The sequence below is a fragment of the Sciurus carolinensis genome, chromosome 1, assembly GCF_902686445.1.
Source record: "Sciurus carolinensis chromosome 1, mSciCar1.2, whole genome shotgun sequence".
Classification (NCBI taxonomy): Eukaryota; Metazoa; Chordata; class Mammalia; order Rodentia; family Sciuridae; genus Sciurus; species Sciurus carolinensis.
In genome coordinates, this window is record NC_062213.1 from 9,276,100 (window position 1) to 9,298,270 (window position 22,171).

Below are 22,171 nucleotides of genomic sequence, written 5' to 3' on the forward strand. Positions count from 1 at the left end.
ACGAGGATTCAATCCCAATTCCTCAACACCAAGGTTAACATGGCTTCTTTTTTGCCACCAGAATAATCCAAGAGCTAGGGCCAATCCAAAACAGAGGCTCCTACCTGCTAAACTCCACTCTGGGCATAGACCTGAGAGATCGGGAGAGGAGTCCGCTAGCTCTGCAGAGGGATGCTCAGAAGGTGGGCTTTCCGGTGCATTCATTAGGCCGCTGAACCTTGGGGCCAGTATCTGCAAAACCCACAGGGCACCCCACCTTGCTGGGCTGCAGGAGGATCCCGGAGTCAACACCACACGCCTAGCATGGGACACAGCGTGCAGAGGCATGAGTAGACTGGAGTTAATCCGTGCCACCACACATTAACAAGGGTGTTGATGAATACTGATGCAGGCGTGGAAGGAAAGACGATAATGGGGAAGTTAAGGCTTCACAGAAAGAAGAGCCGCCCCTCGCAGCCCCCAAGCTTCTCTCAGGGCCACGTCGGTTCGTGAGCCTGGTCAGGGCGGCGCTATCAGCTGGTGCTCTCCACCGGTTCTGTGCGTGTAGTGCCAGGCTGCAGGGTAGACTCCTGCCAGGCTCAGCATCCAGACCAGAGCTGCAAATGAGAAGTGAGGGGAACAGCCTCAGCCTGAGAGCTGGCAAAGCTCTCCCTTCGCCTCTCAAACACACTCACACCACTGGCCCATGACCCTAGCAGACCCGTCGTATGACTGCAGGTGGAAGAATCCTCATCTAAGCATGCACAGCCAGTAAAGACTGTGACCTCATGGAAGGAGACCAGGACTGGATGGTTCCTGTTCTGATTCGCCACTTGGACAATCTGGCCATGAGCCCTGAGACTCCATCTCCCACTTGGCCATCTTCAGCATGTTGCCACACCACCTCATGGATCTGAGATGTCAGAGCTGTCCCTGTGTGGTATCCATGGCAACAAGAGTGTTCCTATCCTGGTTGTTTTCTAAAACCAGGAGCAGCTTCCCAGCAGCACCTGAGCAGCCTTCTCCTAATGTTTCCTTCTCTAGGGCAATGTCACATGTCACAACCAACCAATACCCACCAAGAAAAAGGAAATCACCTTGAGTCCCAGGAGGGAGAGCCATCTTTGTGATGGGGGTGCTATGGTTTTTCTTGGAGTGTATATTCATATGTGAGGCTTGGTTGCCGGGGTGGTCATAAGGGGAGTGGCTATGGATCTTTAGGAGGTGGAGTTGAGTGGGATGTTTGTAGGTCTTTGGGAGTATGCCTTGAAGGGGACCAAGGGGCCCCAGTCCCTCTCTCTCCCTCTCTCTCTCCCCAGTCCTGATCAAGATGCAACCTTTTCTTCCTATACACTCCCTGCCACCATGCTATCATCTGCCACTCTTGCCAGAGGCCAAACCAATGGACCCATTTGATCTGAGACTTTCAACTTCTAACACCATGAGCTAAATCAACCTTTTCTCTTTAAAAGTTAGCTGCCTCGGGTATTTTGTTGTAGTAGTACAAGGCTGGGAGACACAGAGAATGGACACATCAACACAGTCGGGCCCTGACCGCAAAGGATGAGCAGGATGTGGACGGCTGCTGGGGAAGCTAGCCTGTGGCTCCCTCATGGCCTGACTTCTCAGCTCAGATCCACGAGGAACAGCAACAACATCCCTCACATCCGCAGCTCCTGGAGACCCTGGAGACTCCCTGGGACTTGATGCTCACTGCCTCATTCCAGCCCCGCAGGATTCTAAGGTAGGAAGAGTCAGGGATTGTTTGCCCATTCTATATGTGAGAAGCTGAGGCTTGGTGGGATTTTAGTGGTGTCCTTGTCAGCTGCACATAGTTCACCCCGGTCCAACGTGTGGGCTCTGTTCTGCGTGGCTTTGGGTATATAGCACACACAGCACATGTTCTTCCGAGCTGGATTCTCGCCCATCTGCAGGGCAGAGGTGCGAGATTCTTATCTGAAGCCATACATGTCTCCTCCTCTCCAAAGCCCACCATGCTTGTCATCAAAATATTTCAGGTGGAGACATAATCTCTGGGTAGACGGACGCAGGTCTCGAGAACCACCTCATCTGTTTTGCAGGCAGGGTTGCTGTGCTGTCCTAGTCTGGGTCTGGTTTTGACGTACTCCATTACCTGTCCGGCGTAGCTGCAGTGGCTGGGGCAGAGCAGGAGCCCACGTCTGCGGACCAGGCTGCCGGATCCACCATGCCTGGAGGGCTCAAGGCTGCAAAGCTCCCACAGGAGCAATTCCCTGCTCTGCGGAGGTGGCTCGACCTGACTCCCCTGCATGATGGGAAGAAGGGTTTCAGAAAGCAGGGTGCCGTCGTCCACTGTGGGGTTTCCCTCAAATACAAGCTGCGCCATTGCTGGCCCATTACCTGTGTGTTTGGTTTTGTGAATGTCACCAGCCTGCTATGTGTTCACGGGCTCTACCCTGGAATTAAGAGTCTCCTTGAGGATGCAAAGCCCTTCCCACACCGTCTGCCACCCTGTGCAAGCCCGGGCAGCGGCGAGACACCCGGGGGATGTTGAGCATCGTAGAGATTGAAACTCGCCCCGTCAAGTTCTCTGCTCTGAGGTCTCAGCCCTGCAGGGGAGAGCTCATCCTCCAGCCTCTGATACCCCGTCTCACATATGATCAAAAGATGTGCCCAACCTGTGAAGGCCAAAGATAAAAACCCTCAGCCATTCTCTCTGCAGACTTGGTGGCCTCTCTTGTGCTCTTGGACTTCTGGAAATAGTAGAATAGCATCCACTGCAGCTGGAATCTAGAACGCCCCGAGGCCCAGGTATCGGAGCTTGGTCCCCGAAGGTGCAGCTGCTGGGAGGGGTGGACATTTAGGAGGTGGGGCCTCATGGGAGGAAGTTAGGTCCCTGGTTCACGCCCTGGAAGGGGACATGGTGACCCGGGCCTCCTCTCCCTTGCTGTCTTTGCTTCCCTACTTCCAGGAGGAGAGCAGTGTCCTCCTCCACTCTCCTGCCAGGGTGAACCATCTTGTCACAGGCCCAAAACAAAGGGGCCGACTGACCATGGTCTCAAACTTCTGAAACCAGGAGCCCAAATAATCCTGTCTCAAAGACTCTGCTGCAGTAATGGAGAGCTGGCTAACACAGTGTCTTCAAGCATATAAAATAAAGGGCACAGGATCTGAGACACAAGCAGCGTCACAATACAGTTACCACGTAATTTAAAAATAAATAGGTGAGATAACAATACCCAAGCTCCCCGCTACCACATTCTGCAGCTTCGGTAGTAGGAGGTCCAGTCAGGTCTGGGTTCTGTGGGAGTGACGAGCACCCTTCGTGCCCGTGGTGAAAACTCGTGAGGTCAACTGGTGACAGCTCATGGCTGATCTGACTGCAGCCACCACTGTGTTCACACTGAAGCAAATCCCAAACGTCGGCAGGAAGGTGCTGAGAACAAGGGTGGGGATTTGCTCCCACCCGGATGGGTCGGACGGTGGCCCCACCACAGATATGTCCTTGTCCTCATCCCTGGAACCCGTGAACGTGAACTTCCTGGGAAAAGTACAGTGTGGGCCTTGCAGACAGAGTGAAGTTGAAATCTTGGGATGAGATCACCCGATGACCCAGGTGAGACCCAGATGCTAGGCCAAGGGTCCTTGGAGGAGATGGAAGAGGGGACGAGGCCAGGGGGGTGCGGCTGGGTGGCGGAGTGCTTGCCTGGCATGCTTGCATGGGTGAGGGCCTTCTAGAAAAAAAGCAGGAAAGACCCTGTGACAATGGAGTGATGTGACAGGGAGATCGAGGAGGAATGCTCGCTGCTCGCAGCCTCCGGAAGCTGCGGACGCCATGGAGGCCTCTTCCCACGAGCCTCAGAGTGGGCCTTGGCCCGTGGACACCCTGCTGTCAGGCCCTCACCGACCTCGGGCTTACCTGCTGCGGGTGAAGCTGTCGTCATGGAGACGGGCAGTGGCAAGCTGGCTGCTGTCTCTACCCGCCTGGAGCTTGTCTTCCAACAGAGCCAACAGAGTGGGCAGCAGGTCAGAGACCATCCATCGGCCAGTCTAATGGCAGGTGCGGCAAGGGCCTGGAAGGAAAGAGAAGAGTGCTGTATGCAGAGTGACTGAGGGAAGGGCTCTGCAGGGTGGTCAGGGCACCTGCCGAGGAGGTGACCGCTGAGATGAGAGGTCGAGGATAAGGGGGCGGAATGTGCAAAGGCCCTGAGATGGCCCAGCCGGGAGTTCCATGGTGAGGAGAGGGCAGAGCTGGGGCCGAGTGGGAAGGTCAGTGGGAGGGGAACAGAGCCCGGTGGTGGGGGCCTTGGGCTGTGGGAGACGCAGCCTCTGAGAGGGCGTTTGGAGTGCAGGGAGGTCGGGGGAATGCTCCCAGGAGGGACCGAGTGCAAGGAGCAGAAGGGAAGCAGGGTTCCAGGGAGAAGTCGGCCGCCTGTGGGGAAGACCTCTGCAGACACCCCCGGGCTCTGCGGCTGGACAGCACGAAGCCTCATCCGGTCCTAAGGCAGGAAGCTAGGCCGATGCTCCACTTGAGACGCTACCACCTGCCTGCTCCCAGGGACGCAGTGTGACCTTCATTCCCAGAGAGCCCACGGTGCCAGCAGCTGTGAGACGGCCCAGCCCTGCAGGAGGCTGGCGCACCCCAGAAAGACCACGGCAAAGGGCTTGGCTCACAGCTTCATGCACGTGGAAAATGAGGCTCAGAGAGGGCGGCGAGTCTCTTGGTGTTGCCCAGCAGGTTGGTAGAGCCAGATCTATCCTGCTTCCTAGAGCAGCGTTCCCTCCAGTGTCTCACGGCCCTCCTTGGAGGAATAGTGCAAGATTTTATTTCCCAATCTGACACTCCCTGGGGCCAGGGCTCTTCCAGAAAGATCTTGCAGTCTGTTTCTGTTTCTAAGAAGGCACCCTGATCTCCTCTGGGCCCCAGTAGTGCTGCAGAGGAATGTGGGTGTACCCCGGTCATGTGTGCACACCCAGAAGCGCCCTGTGCACATGTGCCTGGGCACAATCACTCTCCTTTCCTTCCCAGGCAGCCCTGGAGCAAGCAGAGGAATAGTGGGGAGGAAAGATCAGGGGTTTCTGGGGAAGCCCAGATCCTGGGTGTGACCAATGTGTGTGCCTGAGTGTGTCAGATCCCTTCCCCCTCTATTGCTCTGGGACTCAGTTGTGAGACCCACAATCTCTACACCCGTCTGTATGCTCATATCAGTGATTGCATGTCTACAATGTGACTGGTGCCACTTTAGAGCTGGTGACCTTGTCTAATGCACAGCCTGAACAACTATACATGGCGTTCCAGGACGGAACAGAGGAGACGAGAGTAAATCTACAGAGATGAAAATAAAAGTCATGGAGGAAAACAGGATCAGAAACCGGGGGAAGGAGAGTAACAAGATTCATTTACACATTCCTCCCCCTCTAATCCATGCCTTTATTATCCATTGGTTCCAGAATTCAAAACCCTACACAGAGCTCGTACCTAAGTCCCAGCTCCGAACCAAGGACGAGTCCCAGAAGCCACGCTGCCCCGCTGCCATCCTGGAGGCGCTAGGAACACAGTGACGTCAAAGGATGCCCCAGGTCTGTGTGTGCTCGCCCTCTCCCGCAGTCACAGAACGAGCACAGGAGAGCCCCTCCTGCCCACGTGTCCTGGCGCAGGCCGGACGGGGAGCCGGGCGAGGACAGAGGGGCTGTCCCCAGAGGACGTGGGTACGCAGCCACACAGGGACGTGGTCAAGGGTCCCTGGGGTGGGCAGGAGGCCAGGCTTCTGGCGGAAGGCCAGGTGTCCTCTGCTCATCCTCGGCTGTCTGGGGCGGGGCCAGCATCGCTGCCCGAGCCCCCTCCTCCTGTCCCAGCAGTCGCCCTCTGCACCGAGAGCCGTCCCTGAGGAACACGCCTCGAGCAGCCGTGGTCTGATGGAAACTCGTCAGCACCCCGCTCTCCGCCTCTCCTCCAGCTCCCCTCTTCCTGGAGGAGAGGCCTCTTCCGAGCTCTGTGCCGCGAGGTAGATTTGAGAGACGTTGGCGGGGCGCGAACGTGTGCCTGCACGTGCGGGAGGCTGCGGGGCCTCAAGGTGGGCCTGGGAAGGCAGGGAGGCTGGAGCGTGAGCCCCGTGCACGGGCTCCTGCGGGCTCCGTCCACCTCCCGCCCCTGGGCCTGGGCAGCCTCAGCGCACTCGGGGGTCCCCGTGGGCACGTGGACTGAATGGCGGGGAGCCGCCCTTCTCGGGCCTTGCTAGGTGCGCGTCACGGTGGAAACTTTCCCAGAGCGGGGTGTGCGGCGCACCTCGGGGGGGCCCCCTGCCTGCACCTGCCAAAGCCACATCCAGGAAGAAGCTCGGAGCCACAGGCACCCTGGGAGGCTGCGGAGGCTCCATCCACCCCAGAACCCGTGTCCTCACAGCCCCTGACACCTGTCCTGCTTCTGGGTTCTGCCTGCGGTGCCCAAGGACATGGCTGAATGTGCTGCAGCTGAAGTCCTCTGCTGCACCAGACCTTGACCAGGGGAGCCCAGGGGGACTGGAGCCCGCTCCTGCCCAAGACCTGAGCCCTGGAACTGTGGGGCGGCACCAGCTCGTGTGCAGAAGACAGAAGGGGTGGTGTGGACGGGAAGGACGAGATGCGTGGCTCAGGAGTGAAGCCCTGTGTGACCCTGGAGGACGGGTCGTGGACCTGGGTGAGCCCAAGCCTGGCTCCTGCAGGCCTGGCTCTTCCCAGCTCCACAAAACACAAACACCAAGACCAAACCCCGAACACCGAATTCCACGCTCCCCGTCAGTCCATCTGTCCCAAGTCTTTCTCCAGGTCTCCCGCTGCGAGAGATCCCGTCGTGCTTTCTCTTGTTGAGCTGACTTCCGGCGTGGGAGCAGGACCTCATCTTTCACAGTGTCACCTCCAGATCTGCTCCCACAGCTGCCCTCCCAGCTTTTCCCAGCGTGTCCACCTCTGTTCCCCTTCAGTATGTAGACATCCGTCCGACCTTGACCGTCGGTGGGCCTTGGGTGAGATGTGATTCCTGCTCCTGCTGGGTCCCTCAGTCCCGCCCACTGGCCGCCCTCTGGACAGCACTGTCACCTCTCCATTCCACTGAAATCATTTCCATGGGATTGGGATGCTGGGCTTTGCCCTTCTATAAAATTCTCTGTGCAGCCACCAGACCATGCATAGCTCAGGGAAGGTGACTCCCTCTCTCTGACAGTGATGGCGACGGTGACGAAGATGGTGATGAAGACGGTGTTAGCCACAGTGACCGCCAGAGATGCCCACGTCTTCATCGCTGCAGTCTGAAGTTAGGTGACTGGCCCAGAAAGGGGAAATCTGTGGCTAAGCTCAGGAGCTCGGGATGGGAGGATGACACTAGATTATCCAGGCCACGCAACTCATCCCGCCCATCCTGAAAGGTAGAGACCCTGTCCCCGCTGTGGTCACAGAAAGAGGAGGGACGAGGGACGCAAAATTGGAGAGGTTCCGCATTGCCCCTTGAACAGGAGGAAGGGGAACCTCAGCTCAGAGACCCGGTGACCTCTACGAGGTGGAGAAGGCAGGGAGATGATTCCTGCAGACAGCTGTCACAGGGAACCCAGGCTGCCGACACTGTGGCCATGGCCCAGCGAGACCCACAGGGGTAAGACAACACACACGATGCTCGGCACTGCTTGGTAGTGGCTTGTGGAGCAGCCGCAGGGAACGCGCGGACCATGTCAGCAGCACCCTGACGTGGGTCAAGAATGTGTCCATGGCCAGACAACGTGCCAGCACTTCACACGCCAACTCTGGTCTCACCCTCCCAGCAACCCGCACGGCGAGGACCCTCGTCGCCACTTCTGGAGGGGACCCGTAGACTTGGGGAGCCGAGGCCGCGACTAGGTTCTCCCGGTTTGCCTTCGAGGAAGCCGGACTTCGCGCAGTTCCTCGAGGTCTGGGACTCTCAGGGCCGTGCCTGCAGCCGCTTCTCGTCTCCTCACGGCTGAAGACTAAGCTGCTGGTGCTGGGGCCTCCCATCCGGTGCCATCGCAGCCAGGAGACTGCCAGAGCATCACCCCCAGACCGTCTGCACTTCAGAGATGACTTTGAATGGACCCCCAGTGTATCCCGTGCCCTGGAACAGGTGCAGCCATCTCCACCTCCCTGCCCAGCGTGGGTGCCGAGCGTCCTCCTCCACACGTGCCTACTGAGCCCTCCCGTGCAGTCAGCGTCTGGCACGTCTGGGTCCCCGGCCAGCAGAGCTCTCCGTCCCAGCCTGCCAGTCCCAGCACATTCCTCCTTTCCTCTCCCCTGTCCCGTCCTCTGCGGAGGCTGCCAGGAGCAGCTTACGTCTTGGCAAGAATCTTGAGCAATCTGAAGGGAGGGTTGGTGGAGCAGAGTCTGGGCCTGCAGTCCTGTTCCTGCTCTCAGGCCGTCCCTGCCTCAGACGCTCGTGGCTCACACGGCCCAGTGCGCGGAAGGGCGTTCCACCCCACTGCCTTCCAACGCCCACCCTGCTTCCCACGGGGCGGGCTTTGGCGGGCTTCGTTCTGGGCCAGGAAACACGGGGTGGAGCATCCAGAGTTCCCTGTCCAACACAGCTCCTCCTGGTGCACCTCGGATGCAAAGGTCCCGCAGGCTCCTGCCCTCCACGCCTGTCCTGCCTCTGAGACTCCCACAGGCACTGCACTGCAGGCCCCTGGACAGTCCCCTCTTCACTGCTGGCTCCACTTCGCCTGCCCAGAGACTTCCTGCCCAGGGTGAGAACCCCCTCGATGCCTTTCCTGAGAAGCACCCACAATGTTTGGGAAGTGGTCCATCCCAAAAGGGTTCAGGTGTTGCAGACTTGGTCCTCAGAGTGCCCACGGGAGCCCTGATGGGACATTTTGGAGGTGGGCCTGGTGGCAGTGTTAGGTCATGAGCTGGTCCTGCCCTCAGAAGGAATGAACGCACTTCTCAGGGGCCCCTGGCTAGTGCTAGCAAGAGGGTTCTTACATGAGAGAAAGCCTGGCTGCTCCACACTGTCTGCTTCCTGTTCTCCCTCTCCCACGTGCTCCAGCCATGATTCTAGCGCCATGTGACACAGCCAAGGGGTCCTTAACACAGCCAAGCAAATGTCAGCACTGTGCTCTTGAATCTCCAAAGCTGTGAGCTAAATTAACCTTATTCTGTATTCATTACCTGGCCTCAGGTATTTTGTTATAGCCACAGAAAACTAATCAATTTAGCATCTGTTCTTGTACTTCCAGTGAGGGGGATCTCGCTTGCTCACTGTAGAGACCTCTGACCCTGCAGCATCATGGACAGGAACAGTGCAGAGGGCGCACAATGCCACTTCTGTTCCTTTGATGGCCACCCACTTACCAACTGCTCCTGGCGGGACTTTGAGGATCTGGGTCACACAGTCATGTAGTCACATAAAGCCTCAGATACTGGACGCATGATCTGCTCCCATCTGATTTTAAGCCAATGAGTTTTTGAGCCTGAATCTGGTGTTTTATTCTGATCCCTTTGAAATCCCAGGGACATTTCTGTTCCCAGAGTTTGTTTTCTTTTCTTTGGGAATGGCAAAGTGGTTCGGAATCTCCAAAGTGTATGTCTGCCTCATTCCCATCCGGCCATGCACCAGGGTAGTCAGTCAGACAGGACAGAGTTTACATCTTGATTTCAGTTTACTAGCTGTGTGACCTTGGGAAGGTTTCTTAAATGCCCTGAGCCCCAAACACGGAGCTGATGAAATCCACTAGGGTGTGAATCCTGGGGGGACTCAGTAGACCCCACTCAGGGAGTGACTTAGGACTTCCACGTGGCCTGCAGGTGCCAGCAAAGGCTGCAGGTCATCCCACGTGTGGCCACCAGGAGGGTGGGGTGGGTGCAGCAGGGCCCTCGGCCAGCCCGGAGGCTCCCACCGGGAAGCCCTGCTCTTCTGACAGCAGCTCCACCTCCCTCAGGAGCCTGCGAGGGATGAAGTGAGACGGGTGGACTTGGGCCCTGGACAGGCCTCTCTGAGGCTGACCTGCGGCTCTGCTCCAGGACGAGGTGCTGTGGGCCTGGGGAGGAGGTCTGGGCTGGGGGCGCAGGTGCTCCAGAGGGAGGAGGGTTTGGATTCGGAATGTCCACTGTCCTGGCTCTCTCTCCCTCTGAGGAGGACCATCGCCCCCCGGCGGATGGCCTTGAACCTGGGAGGTGCACGTGTGGCCAGGAGACCTTCCTGGACCCTCTCGGACTTGGGTCTGAGTCGGGCGCCTCCCTCGGGTGTGAGGTGCCCAGCCCGCTGCTCCGCTCCTCTCCTCGCTCATCTTAGACAAGCTCTGTTCTTGCCTCAAAATCCAGCGCCAGCAGCATCTTTTCCCTGGGCAGGTGTGGCTTCTGCTCCCTCGGGGGACTTCAGACTCCCCTGTCCTGCCACCAGCCATGGAATCGAGAAAGCCTCAGGAAGGGCAGGCTCCCAGCCACCCTGAGCACTGTGAGACGGGGACCATTCACCTGTGTCTCCAGGGCCCGGTCACTCCAGGTGCCAGGAAGCGCGCGGTAAACGTTTCCCGGATGAATTAATCACCAACAAACAGCACCAAAACCAGCTGACTGGTTGCCAAGGCAGTCACAGGCTGGAGGAGCCAGAGGGGCGGGGACAGGAACCGGCCACTTTTGAGTTGGGAAGAAACCTGGCCCGGGATCAGAGCGAAATGGCTTTGTCTCTGGTGTGGTCAGCTCTCGTCTCTGGATCGCCCTGCTCTGTGGACTCAGATTTCATCTTCTAAGTCCCCTTCCTCTTCCAGATGACTGTGTGGAAAGAGGCCCTCGGCTGAGGTCCCATGCATGGCTCACCCTCCTCGCCAGCTCAGGACCAGGCCTGCTCAGGAAGGAGAGGGTCAGCATCTCCCCCGACGAGTTTTAATCGGCCTCCCAGTTTAAGACAAGAAGAGATCAGGTAAAAAATAAAATGCACAGGCCTCATGAGGCAGGCTAATCGCCGGCGGGGTTTCCGTCCCATTTGCTCGCCTCTGGGTGATCTGAGGTGCTCATTCTGCATCAGCGACACTTACAAGAAATACGAGAGGAAATAAATTTGCTGCTGACGTTCCCCACCACGCTGCAGTGATTACAAACTGCCGTCCTGAAAGCAGCCTGAGGGGTCGGGAGAGGAACGGGAGGAAGGCGGGAAGGAGGCGGAGGACAGGGACGAGGGAGACGGGAGACGGGAGGGAAGGGAGGGAAGGGCCCCAGGGACCCTCAGCCGTCTGCGTGCCAAGCACCATGCCGGACCACGAGCTGGCCGACCTCTGGCTCCTTCAGGTTCCTGTGGAAGAAGATCACTGTCAGCTCCAGGTCACAGAAGAGAAAGTGCCATCAAGGCGTCAAATGCACATGCCAGCCGCGGAGCCCCAAAGACACCTGGCGCCGAGCGCAGGTACCCAGAAGGAAGAGGGAAACTGAGGCAGCAGCAGAGAGCAGCTGGCAGTCCGCACGCAGAGGAGGGGCACCGCCTGAGCCCACAGAGCCACACAGGTGCACACACACCGGGTCAGAGAGGAGCTGCCTGGACAGACGGAACAGCAGCCCTCTCCGACGGGGACGCCGGGCTCGGCCAAAGGGAGAGACCGGTGGAGACAGGTCAGGAGGGTTCAAGGAGCCCACCAGCCCCGCCTGCCCGGCTCTCAGAGCACAGCAGCTGAGGCCACACTGCCCAGAAGGGTCCTAAGGACTTCTCTAGAGAGAAACACCCCACAAGAGCAGTTACCACAGCGACAGTGACAACCCTGAAAACGTCCTAGTGCCTTCTCCGTGCCCAAGGAGACGGGAGGTCCCACATTTGTTAGCTCCTTTGCCCTCATCCTGAAAGGTAGGTGCTCTATGGTTCTTCTTCCCATTTTCCCCTGGAGCAACCTGGAGCAAAGGCATGTTGCTAACCCTAAAACTCAGTCCTGCCCCTAAGAAACCAGGGACTGGCAGGTCACCGGCACCTCAACCGTTCAGTGAGGAAGTCAGCTCACACCGTCCTCCAAACGGAAGCCAGCGCCAGGCAAGTCCTGTCCACGTGGCTATAGCCCTCCGTCACCTTCTTTGTGACTTCTCACTTCTTACATGAGACTTGGTGACCAGAGGTCTCAGTCACGGAAGAAAGTTTCCAAATTGGAGATGACAGAAGCAAACAAGCAGGGGAGGAGAAAGAAACTCAGGAGAAAGAGGAAAGGCAGGGAAAGGACTCTAAAATTCAGAGGTAGGAGATGATAGGCCCCGTGACACTAACTACCACTAACATGTCCTGCTGGAAACTAAGACGCCGTACGATGGGCAAGCTGGAGATATTTTTGATATAACAATAGTATCTAATCAGTTGTCCACATATTCTAATCAAATTCCAGTGACCATTCCAATTAGTTTTATCCTCTTGGGTGTGCACACGCACATGCGTGTGCGTGATGAAGGTGTGGGCACTGGAACCACCAGCCAGTTACACACCATAAACTGCACTTGGTTGTTGTATCCTCTAATCTAAAGGAGTTCTGCCTTTTTCTGGATCTTAAAGATATTGAACTTTCTGTATATTTCATGCTAATTGACTTTGAGGCTGCACACCAGGATTTGTCTGATTAAATCCGGGCCGTTTTAAAAATTGCTATCATGCCTTTACTTTACCTGTATTATAGACCCCACACCTGAGGGTTATTTTGTTGTTGTTTTGGTCAGCTTTCTCACTGCTGATACTAAAGGATCGGACCAGAATAATTTTAAAGGAGGAACAGATTGGGAGTTCATGGTTTCAGAGGTCTTAGTCCACAGAAAGCCAGCTCTATTCCTTCCAGCTGGAGGTGAGGCAGAACATCATGGAGGAAGAGTGTGGCAGGGAGAAACAGCTCACATGTTGATCAGGAAGCAGAGAGAGAGTCCACTCACCAGAGGCAAATATGTACCCAAACCACCCCCAATGCCCACCTCCTCCAGCCACACCCTACCACTTCAGTCACCACAGTTAATCCCTATCAGGGGATTAAATCACTGACGGGTTCAGACTCTCACAACCCCTCCTCTGAACTTTCTTGCACTATCTCTCATGTGAGCTATTTGGGGGACACCTCACATCCAAACCATAAGAATTTTAAACCATTAGTTTTCTTCTGTGTGAGCTACAAGAAGAAGAAAAGAGTCTTTTGTGTTTACCCTCTCATTTACTATCTCTAGTACTTTTCATTTCCCCTGTGGAAATTCCTGTTGATGTCTTCTCCTTTGGCCTTGGTATCTCTCAGGAAGACAGTAGCTCTCATGGAGATGAAATTTATCTGAAAATGCTTTTATTTCACTCTATTGGTGTAGATATTTTGTTGGATACAAGATTTGATCTTAACGGTTTAGTATGGTTACTGTTTTCTCATTCAGCATGTTGAAGGTGCTATTCCATTGTCTTCTGATCTCCATTATTTCTAATAATGAGTCAGCAATAGCTCTACACTTCTCTTCATACTTTCTCCTTATCTCTGGTTTTTATCCATCTAACTGTAGTGCCATTAGACATGATAGTCAGTCTCTCTCTCTCTCTCTCTCTCTCTCTCTCTCTCTCTCTCCATATATGTATTTATACACACACACACAAATTTGGAGACTTGGCAACCATAATTTCTTAAAATATTTTCTTTGCCTCTTTGTCCTTAGTCTCATTTCTATAGTATCCTGTGTGAACTGCATGAACTACATAGTATTTTAACTCAAGCTGTTTTTGTGTCTGTTTTCTCTTTTTCCATGAGTTGGAAAATGTCTACTGCACTTTCCTCAAGTTCATGCACGCCTTTCTCTTCCACCTCAAGTCTGCTATTGAGACTTTTCAGTGAACTTTTTATCCCTGTTAATACTTTTTAGTTCTAGAATTTCTATTTAATTTTACAGTTTACATTTTTCTGTTGAAATTTTCTACCTATCCACTGATTAAAATCAAATTTCCCTGTATTTGAACATATTCATAAGAATAATTTTAACATCTTTGCCAAGTGCAACGAGTGCACTGTTCTTGAATTTGGTTCTGTCAACTTTGTTTCTTATTTATACTATGGATTATTTGTATCTATTTCTTTGTATATGTAATGGAATTTCTATTGATTTCTGAACATTGTAGAAAAGACATTGTAGAAACTCTGACCTCATTGTCATACAAAACCTTGGTTTAACACTGCTCATTCAACTCTCTGGAAAACTCAGGGTATTTTCCAAACCCCTCTCACTTCATGGGACTCAAAATTTTGGTGTGCCTTGATTAGACCAGGCCCGCAGCATTGTCCTTACTTTTAACACTTGAACTTTCTGGGTCTCAGCTAAATGCTAGGAATATTAATGGTGAATGAAGGAGATTTCTCTGCTTTGGCAGAAGGAACTCCAAAGTTCTCTGCCCTTCTCTTCCTTGAGCACGACTTGGTCTACAGTGTCAATGTTCTCTTCTCAACATTGGATTACTGCTATGTAAGAAGACTGGGGTGACTTGTCCTCTGCATGTTCAGGTAACCTCAGCCACAGAATTTTAGTGGTTCTCACATCAACTAACCAAAAATTTCTACATAGGTTACTCTTTCCCAATGTCTATCCCTGGGGATCTCCTCTGCCTCAAGCCTAGAACTCTTCTCACCATTTCAGGGCCATGTGATTTATTTGGGCTTGTTACGGTTGGGATATGAGGTGTCCCCTCCCAAATCTCCTGTGTTAATGCAAGAAGGTTCAGAGCTGAAATGATTGGATTATGAGACCTGGTCTCTAATAAATGAATTAATCTATTTGAGGGATAAAAAAATTTAAAAGGACTATTGTACTGGGTGGTGGTGACCCTAGGCAGGTAGGGTGTAGCTAGAGGATGTAGGTCACTGGGAGTGTGCCTTTGGGGATTATATATCCTGAGCCCGGCTCCTCATTCTGTTTCCTGGCTGCTATGAGCTGAGTAGCTTTCCTCTGCCATGCACTTACATCATGATGTTCTCCCTCACCTTGGAACCAGAGCTCTGGAGTTGGCCAGTCATGGACTGAATCTCTGAGACCATGAGTCCAAATAATTTCTTCCCCTAAGTTGTTCTTGTGAGGTATCTCAGTCACAGAGGTGAGAAATCGACAAGCACAGGGCTCCAGTTCACCATGCCAGTGTGGAGATTGTTGTAGCCATAAAGTTAATGATCATGAGATTCACGGTAGAAGTCTCTCTTTTCCCCAGGATTGCAGATTTGCATTGCCTATTACACACTACCCGAAAACAGTTATCTCATGTATTCCTTCCAGGTTTATATTTGTTTACAGTAGGAGGAATAATCCAGAAGTAGTTACTGCATTATGACTGGAAGCCTGTGAAATGCATTTTTAATTCCCCAGGCTCTGAATTACAGAAAAGCATAGGAAAGGGAGAGTGAAATGATTGTTGGGTGAGACAATCCACCGTTTCCAACCTAGAAATATATTTAGTCAGTTCCAAAAGAAAAGAAAAACAGTTTCAGATTTACTAAGCCTGAAAAAAATGATAATAAAAATAAATTAAAATGACCTTCTACCTGTCCTTTCTTAGGAAAGTGCTAGAGAAGGCACTTAGCAAAATGAAGAAATAGAAGAGGAAGACCAGGATCCATGAGGCCGAGCATCCAACTGTGGAGAGTCACGCTGGCCAAAGGAAGTCCCAAGGTGGCCATTGCATATCAAACTGAGAAAGCAATGTATTCTGATGGAAAGAGAGGAGCTAGTGGTGCAGAAGGCAGCATTTCCAATAACCCAAAAATAAAACTGACTGCCTGTGACTGTGGCTGAGTATGTGGAGAGCACTTGAGAATCGTACAACAGAAGGGGGTATACTAAAAAATATAACAGTTGGCACACTGTCTGGCTTACGAAAACAAACAAGAAAAAGTCAAGGTGATTATTAACTCCAGGCAAAACAAAATCTGGTAGGACAAAGTCTAATACATGAATGCTACCTGTCCTAGCAGGGACCAGTATTGACATAGTCTTAATTCTATAAGCATTGTTTATTGGTTTAGCCAAGAATTGTATACAGATATCACCAAGGATTATCAACAGAGAAGCAGCTCTTGTGTGTTGTGCTGCTGTGAGGGGCTACTCTACCAGGCAGAGTACACAGGTCTCTCGTTCAGCTCTTCCACCGAACTCCAGCTGGGACCTTTCTGGGCCTGAGAGTCTCCTTCTGTAACATGTATATTCTCTCATGAAATTGCTGTATTAAGTGAAATAATATATACAGAGTTCCATATACATGAGGACAGACACCAAATATATTCATTCTCACTGTTTTCTTCCCCATGCACCCAGACAACTATTTTCAAGAAAAAGAGGTAAAGTAGCCTACACCAGGTGCTTCTCTAAGCACTGCCACAGCTGCCTTATCCAGCCCGTCCCCGGGCATCTGTGCAGACCAGGGGCCGACCATGCAGGGACTCCCCAGTCCTCGGGGCACGTTCCACTATAGCTGGCTCTGCTCTGCCAGGGTGTTTGTTCTATCTGGAGCTCCCTCCTTAACCATTATATTCATTTGTTAAAAATTCCAATCTTCTATTATACTCCCAAGGCTTCTAATTGGAATTATTTATTCCATTAGTGTTTGGCACATTCTTCTTCGCATTATGGTCTGTTTATGGATCCATGCCCTCCCTCAAAAGATGGTATGGTCAAGGATCTTGCTTCTATTCAGTCTAATCAATACGTATTTGTTAAGCAACTGTTGTAGGCCAAGTACATGCATGCTAAGAACAGAGGATTTAGGATGATTTACACTCCTGTTCATTCACAAATGAACTTTCAATGTTCCAGGAGTTCTAACAGGCAATGGGCATCCATATGACCATGTCATAGCCTCCTCCCTTGCTCTGTTTATAGTGTGGAGAGAAGGTGCAGACACCCAAAAGGGAATCATAAAGGTAAGTAAAGTCTAGACTAGGTGAGGCATCTTGATCCATGGGATCACAAAGACCAGACAGCTACCCAGGCATGAGAATTGTGAGAAGGTTTCTGATTGAAAGGGGCTTCTAAGTTTAAAAAAAAAAAAAAAAAAAAAAGTAGCAATTCACTAGGGGATTGGAGGTAAGAGGTCAGGGCTGAGGAAAACCCTAAAGATGTGAACACAGTATGTCTCCTCTCCCTAAAGGAGTCAGAAAAACTATGGTGGCATTTGAATGGAACCCTGAAGGATAATTAGACTACTGGTCATGATTTGGAAATGAGGTATTCCCCAAAAGCTCACGTGTGAGACAATGCAAGAACTTCAGAGGTAAGATGATTAGGTTATGCAAGGCATGACCTAATTAATGACTTAATTCATCGGTGTAAATTAATTTGGCGCCAACTCTAGGCTGGAGGAGGCAGGTCACTGGAGTCATCCCTCTGGAGCATATATTTTGTCCTTGTTGAGCAGAGCTCTCTCTACCACATCCTGAGCTGCTTCTCTCCTCCACACCCTTCCTCCATGAAGTTGTGCCTCACCTCGGGCCCAGAGCAATGGAAGTCAACCATCTATGAACTGAGACCTGAGAAACCATGAGCACCAAATAAAGTTTTCCTCCTCTGTTAGTTTCTAGTCAGGTCTTTTGGTCATAGCAACAAAAAAAGCTGTCTAAAACACTGGTGTTATTCCAAGCTTTTTTGATGAATAAATAAATTATAGTACTGATTAATGATCTTTAAGTAAATTAATAACCATCTTTAGTCCTGGAAAAATAACTTAAATTCCCATACACTGATTTTAACTCAGCAGCATTTTTGTTATCTGATCTGAAGAGATTGTATTATTGACAAAATGTGGGGTCATTTCTTTTTGAAATATTTATTGCAAAATAAAAATTAATTTATATCCTAACAACTTGCTTATTTTTAACCCTACTCTAGTGTTCAATTCCATTAAAATTATTTTTCAATCAATTCAGCTTGTATAAACACAGAGACTTGAAGAAAGGATTAGTAGGTATAGTCCTTCTTTACCACAAAAAGCCTTCAAAACAAAACTATTGCATTTCACAATAAATAATTTCAGTTCTAGTCATTGTGATTTATACATATAAATTTAACATAAATATAAATATAAATTTATAAATTTATAAATGCATCATCAATATTATTTCAGAAGAAGCAAGTATCTCATACAATGGAGTGATTGATGTACATGAGGGTCACACCATGGAAGGTGGCCATGTTGGAGGGCATTTTTGAGAACCACCAGGGGCCTTGCTGTATGTCCTGAGGAATTAGAGGAGCAGAGGATAGGATTTCACTATTTGAAATGCACTTGAAGGACTAGTGGATAGCTCTAGGCAGACAAGGGTCAGTGCCCCTCCACTCTTCCTTCCTTATTCCTGCAACAGAGGCCCTACTGTAGGCTCTCTTCCTGCCAATCTATCCTCCACATCATCAGCAGAGTGCACTTTCCAAAATACACTTCTAAATAAATATTTTCTCTGATTTTTCTTCAGTTTGCCTTCATTTATAAAAGACATTTATGCTGGATATCTAGATAGACATGTTATTTTTTTCTTTGAAAATTTTAAATATGTCTTATTTAAATACACCCCATTGTCTTCTGATTGGCAATGGCTTTAACAATAAGGTGGTTGGTTTACTTATCTTTGTTCCCATACCTAATATATCTTTTCCCTCTGGGTATTTTTATAATACTTTATCACTTCTTTTAAGGAAACATGATGTGCACTGGTATAGTTTCTTCAAGTTTGTTCTGCCTGGAGTTCTCTGAGCTTCTTGGACCTAGGGCTTTCTAATTTTTATCAAATGTGGGGAAATTTCGTACACATTTCCTTGAATTTTTGTCTCCTCTTTTATTTCTGGGACTTCAACCATATCTCTATTTGTCCTTGTGAAATCACCCTACAGCTCACTGATGATATGTTCATTTTATTTTCAGTCTTTTTGTCTTTGTCTCATTTTGAGTAATTTCTATTGCCTTGTCTTCAAGTTCACTAATCTTTTCTTCGGTGGCCTCTAATCTGCTCTTAGTTCCACCCAATATGTTTTACATCTCTGATATTTTTTTGGCTCTAGAGATTTGAATTGGGTCTTTTTATGTATTTTATATATCTAATTTAATCATGTCTTCCTCTATCTTTTTTAATCCAACATATGTATTTATATAATAGCTATTGTAATATCTTTGTCTACTAATTCTATTGCTTATGTCATTTTTTTTTTCTGTTGATGGGTATTTTTGGTCCTCATTATAGATACCTTTTTTTTTTCTTTCCTTTAGCGTCTAGTAGGTTTTGCTAGGGTACTAGATACCAATGGCTCCAATATTGAAGTGCTGCCTCTTCTTTGTATTTCTTAGAATATTTTTGAGGTTTGTTCTTGGTAAAGTACTTGAAGACAGGTTGGTTCTCTCAAGGACTGTCTGCAAACTTTATTAGCCAGGTCCAAATTAACTTTGTCCCTCCAAGGAGGCAACGCCCTCCAAGGGCTCCCCTGAGGCTCTGGCTGCTGGGAGGCCTCTTGCCAGGGCTGTGAGTTCGGGAGTTATTCTTGGTCCTGTCTACACCAGCAAGGTTTTCATCTGCTCCTTCTGGAGTTTTTCCCTCAACAGTTTCCTCTGGTCAGTCCTCAGCTAAAGACTCAAGAGGACCCCCCACCACACACAAAATGCCAGAGCTCTTCCTAGGGAGTTCTCTCCTCTCAGGAACACGGCCACGGCAGCCAGGAAAGGCTTCCCAGGAATAGAGAAAGTGTGTGTAGAGCTCAGCTCACTCATGCCCTTTCCTCAAGGGCTGTTGTCCTGTACTGTCTTGATTTCAAGGCATGGAAACCGTTATTTGTATATTTTGTCCAGCTGTTTAACTGTATAATGTAGAAGGAGAAGTCCAATCCCTACTCCTTCGTATAACCAGAGTGTAACTTCTCTTCCTTCTTTAAACATCCAGAAGCTTCCAGATGCTGAAAGAAAGAGAGAGAGAGAAAGGCAAACCACTTGGAGTGGCTTGTAAGAACCCATGGGCTGCTCCCGGGCCCCCAGGACTCCTTCCCTGTGCTCTCCCCTGCTCCGGGAACTCCAGCTGTGTGCGGCCATTAGAGTTGGGGATTTTCCATGACACTGTACCTTTGTGCTCTGTCCCTGCAACTCCCTCTGTCCTGGGGCACTTTCCTCTCCACACCTGGCCTGAACCCCACCCACCCTTTAAGCATCTGCTTAGCACTGCTCCCTCCCAGCTCTGCTGCCGGCTACCCTGTCCTGGTATATTGGCCAGAGAGACGGCCTGCGGGGCAGTTGGCAGGCACCCTGGGAGATGGGACTGGCCGTACGGGGGCACTGTTTCAGCCTCAATCCTCTGTGGAAAAAGAATTTGATCTCCCAGTTTTGAGTCCTGGGGTCATAGCCTAGAATGTGTCCTGTTCCCATAGGTCATAGCCTAGAATGTGTCTTCTCTTCCAGAGCTGGACCCTGCCCCCACATCTCAAGGCCTCCGGACCCACACGTGGGAATTTCATGGCAGGGGTTTTCCTGTCCTCTTCCACCACCTCTTGTTTCTGAGGTCATGTGGGCCTCTTGCCTGGTGTCCCATCCCCACAGGGACACCATGCATGGGACTCATCTGCGCTCTCTCTCTCTCTCTCTCTCTCTCTCTCTTCTTGGCAGAAAGGTAACATTCCACACTGCATTTTTTGGCTTGACCCTGGGCTATAAAGATAGAGCCAGTGGAGAAAAGGGAAATTTATTGCTTAGAGATTTAGAAAGAAAGCAAGTATGTGAACAAGAGCCCTGTGTTGAGGGGGAGGCTTGCTAAGAAGGGCCCCCAGCCCTGGAGGCCTCTTCTTCCTCAAAGAAACATTGTATTTCAAAAACCAAAGGCAGAGAACGGGATGGAAGGAGGTCACTGCTCCGTTCTCACTGCAGAATAAGCTGTAAAGTGACCACCTCGTAACCATTAGATAGGGCAAGTCCCCCTCCTCAGAAGGCCTGGGGGACGGAGGAGACAGAGGCACAGAGACTCCCAAGCTCCGGCCAGTCCTCTGCCGGCAGTGACTGTTGCCTCTGAAGTTCCCGCCCAGCAACAGCGACTCGAGCCTCTTGGAGGCTCCACCGTTCTGCTGTCTGTGATGGATGTGAACCCTCTATGTCCCCTGCTGAAGTTCCCGTACTCCTGGTGTGTCTGGAGAGAGGAAGTACTTACCCCATCTTCCTGTAGGAAAGGGAACGTTTCTGAGAGTCTTCTAAGTCCTTGGAGCAGTTCATGCTCAGCTTCAGGCCGTGACCCGGTGGTTCTCAGGCCCCAGACCTGGAACCTTGCCTTCCCTTCACGCACTGTCCCCATGAAGCAAGCCGTTTTGGACAGATGGTGGTGTTTGGGGTCTGAGAAGCCCTCCTGGGGCCTGGCCTAAGCACACGGGCTCCAGGGCTGAGGTCCTGGGCAAAGCCCCTCTTACTGGCCACCTGAAGTCCCCAGTCATCCCAGCAGCAAAGGATACATTATTGGCCTAGATATTCTCTTTGTCAAAAGGCAATATTCCAACAAATTGGCTTTTATCGCAATTCTGGAGTAGGGCAACACCTCATCCTGTGCCATACAATGAGAGCCAGGAGCTGAGCAGAAAAGGTGGCTTTGTAGACAGAAGCGGCAGAAGAAAGCAGAGACAGAAAGCAAACTGCTGATTGCAAAGCCACTTTTCTTGTAAAGGTTAAAGCAGAAGGGACTTCCTTCCTGTGCAGGCCAAAGCTGGCCAAAGCTCTCCTAACTCCACGGGAGGTCAGACAAGCAGCGAGGTTGGGGTGGGAGGCGTGGAACACCAGCAAGAGTGACTCCATTGTGGTTGATCTGCTGGCCTAGGGCAGGAGCTCAGTGCCAAAGCGAGGGCCTCTGAGAAATGTCACCGAACACAGTGACGGCATGAAAGGATCCTCTCCCGGGTGGCCGCCATCCTCCGTGTGCATTTCACATGTGACCATCATTCTCTGTGAGCTCTTCTCATGGTGTGCATCTCCAGAGAGCACGAGTTTTAGGACCAGGTGCTGTGTGCCTGCCCTAAGTTCCTCCTAAGACCAAGGACCCCACAGGAGAGACATAAGAAGGGCTAGAGGACAGAACAGGGCACCATCCCCAGGTGCTCTTGTACCAGAGGCTGCAGGCAAGTGCCTCCTCCAGACCCCAGGAGAGAAGCTGGGACTCTGGGGCCTCGGGGCACCCTGGGAGGTCCTCCCAGGGATGTGAGGGTCCTTGTGCTGACATTGGCTCTGAGCATTCCTTTCCGCAGAGACGGTCCCATGACGCTGGCTCCACAGAGCAGCGCT

General features: G+C 51.4%; 2 long non-coding RNA genes across 5 annotated transcripts; both read left to right on the plus strand.

The window, feature by feature from the left end:
* The first annotated feature begins 4,411 nt into the window (after nucleotides 1–4,411).
* LOC124976397 (uncharacterized) lies at nucleotides 4,412–7,353 on the plus strand. The gene is made up of 3 exons (XR_007107035.1): nucleotides 4,412–4,696; nucleotides 5,410–6,959; nucleotides 7,157–7,353. It is a non-coding gene; the product is annotated as an uncharacterized LOC124976397 (long non-coding RNA).
* Nucleotides 7,354–7,452: 99 nt separating this feature from the next.
* Nucleotides 7,453–16,973, plus strand: LOC124976237 (uncharacterized). Of its 4 annotated transcripts, XR_007107032.1 has the most exons (8): nucleotides 7,453–7,582; nucleotides 7,749–8,065; nucleotides 8,523–8,681; nucleotides 9,873–9,960; nucleotides 10,282–10,452; nucleotides 10,701–10,852; nucleotides 11,218–11,764; nucleotides 15,452–16,973. It is a non-coding gene; the product is annotated as an uncharacterized LOC124976237 (long non-coding RNA). The 4 variants fall into 4 exon arrangements; XR_007107034.1 differs by lacking the exons at nucleotides 9,873–9,960; nucleotides 10,282–10,452 and adding an exon at nucleotides 11,845–12,142; XR_007107033.1 differs by lacking the exons at nucleotides 9,873–9,960; nucleotides 10,282–10,452 and having other exon boundaries at nucleotides 11,218–12,142.
* Nucleotides 16,974–22,171: the final 5,198 nt, after the last annotated feature.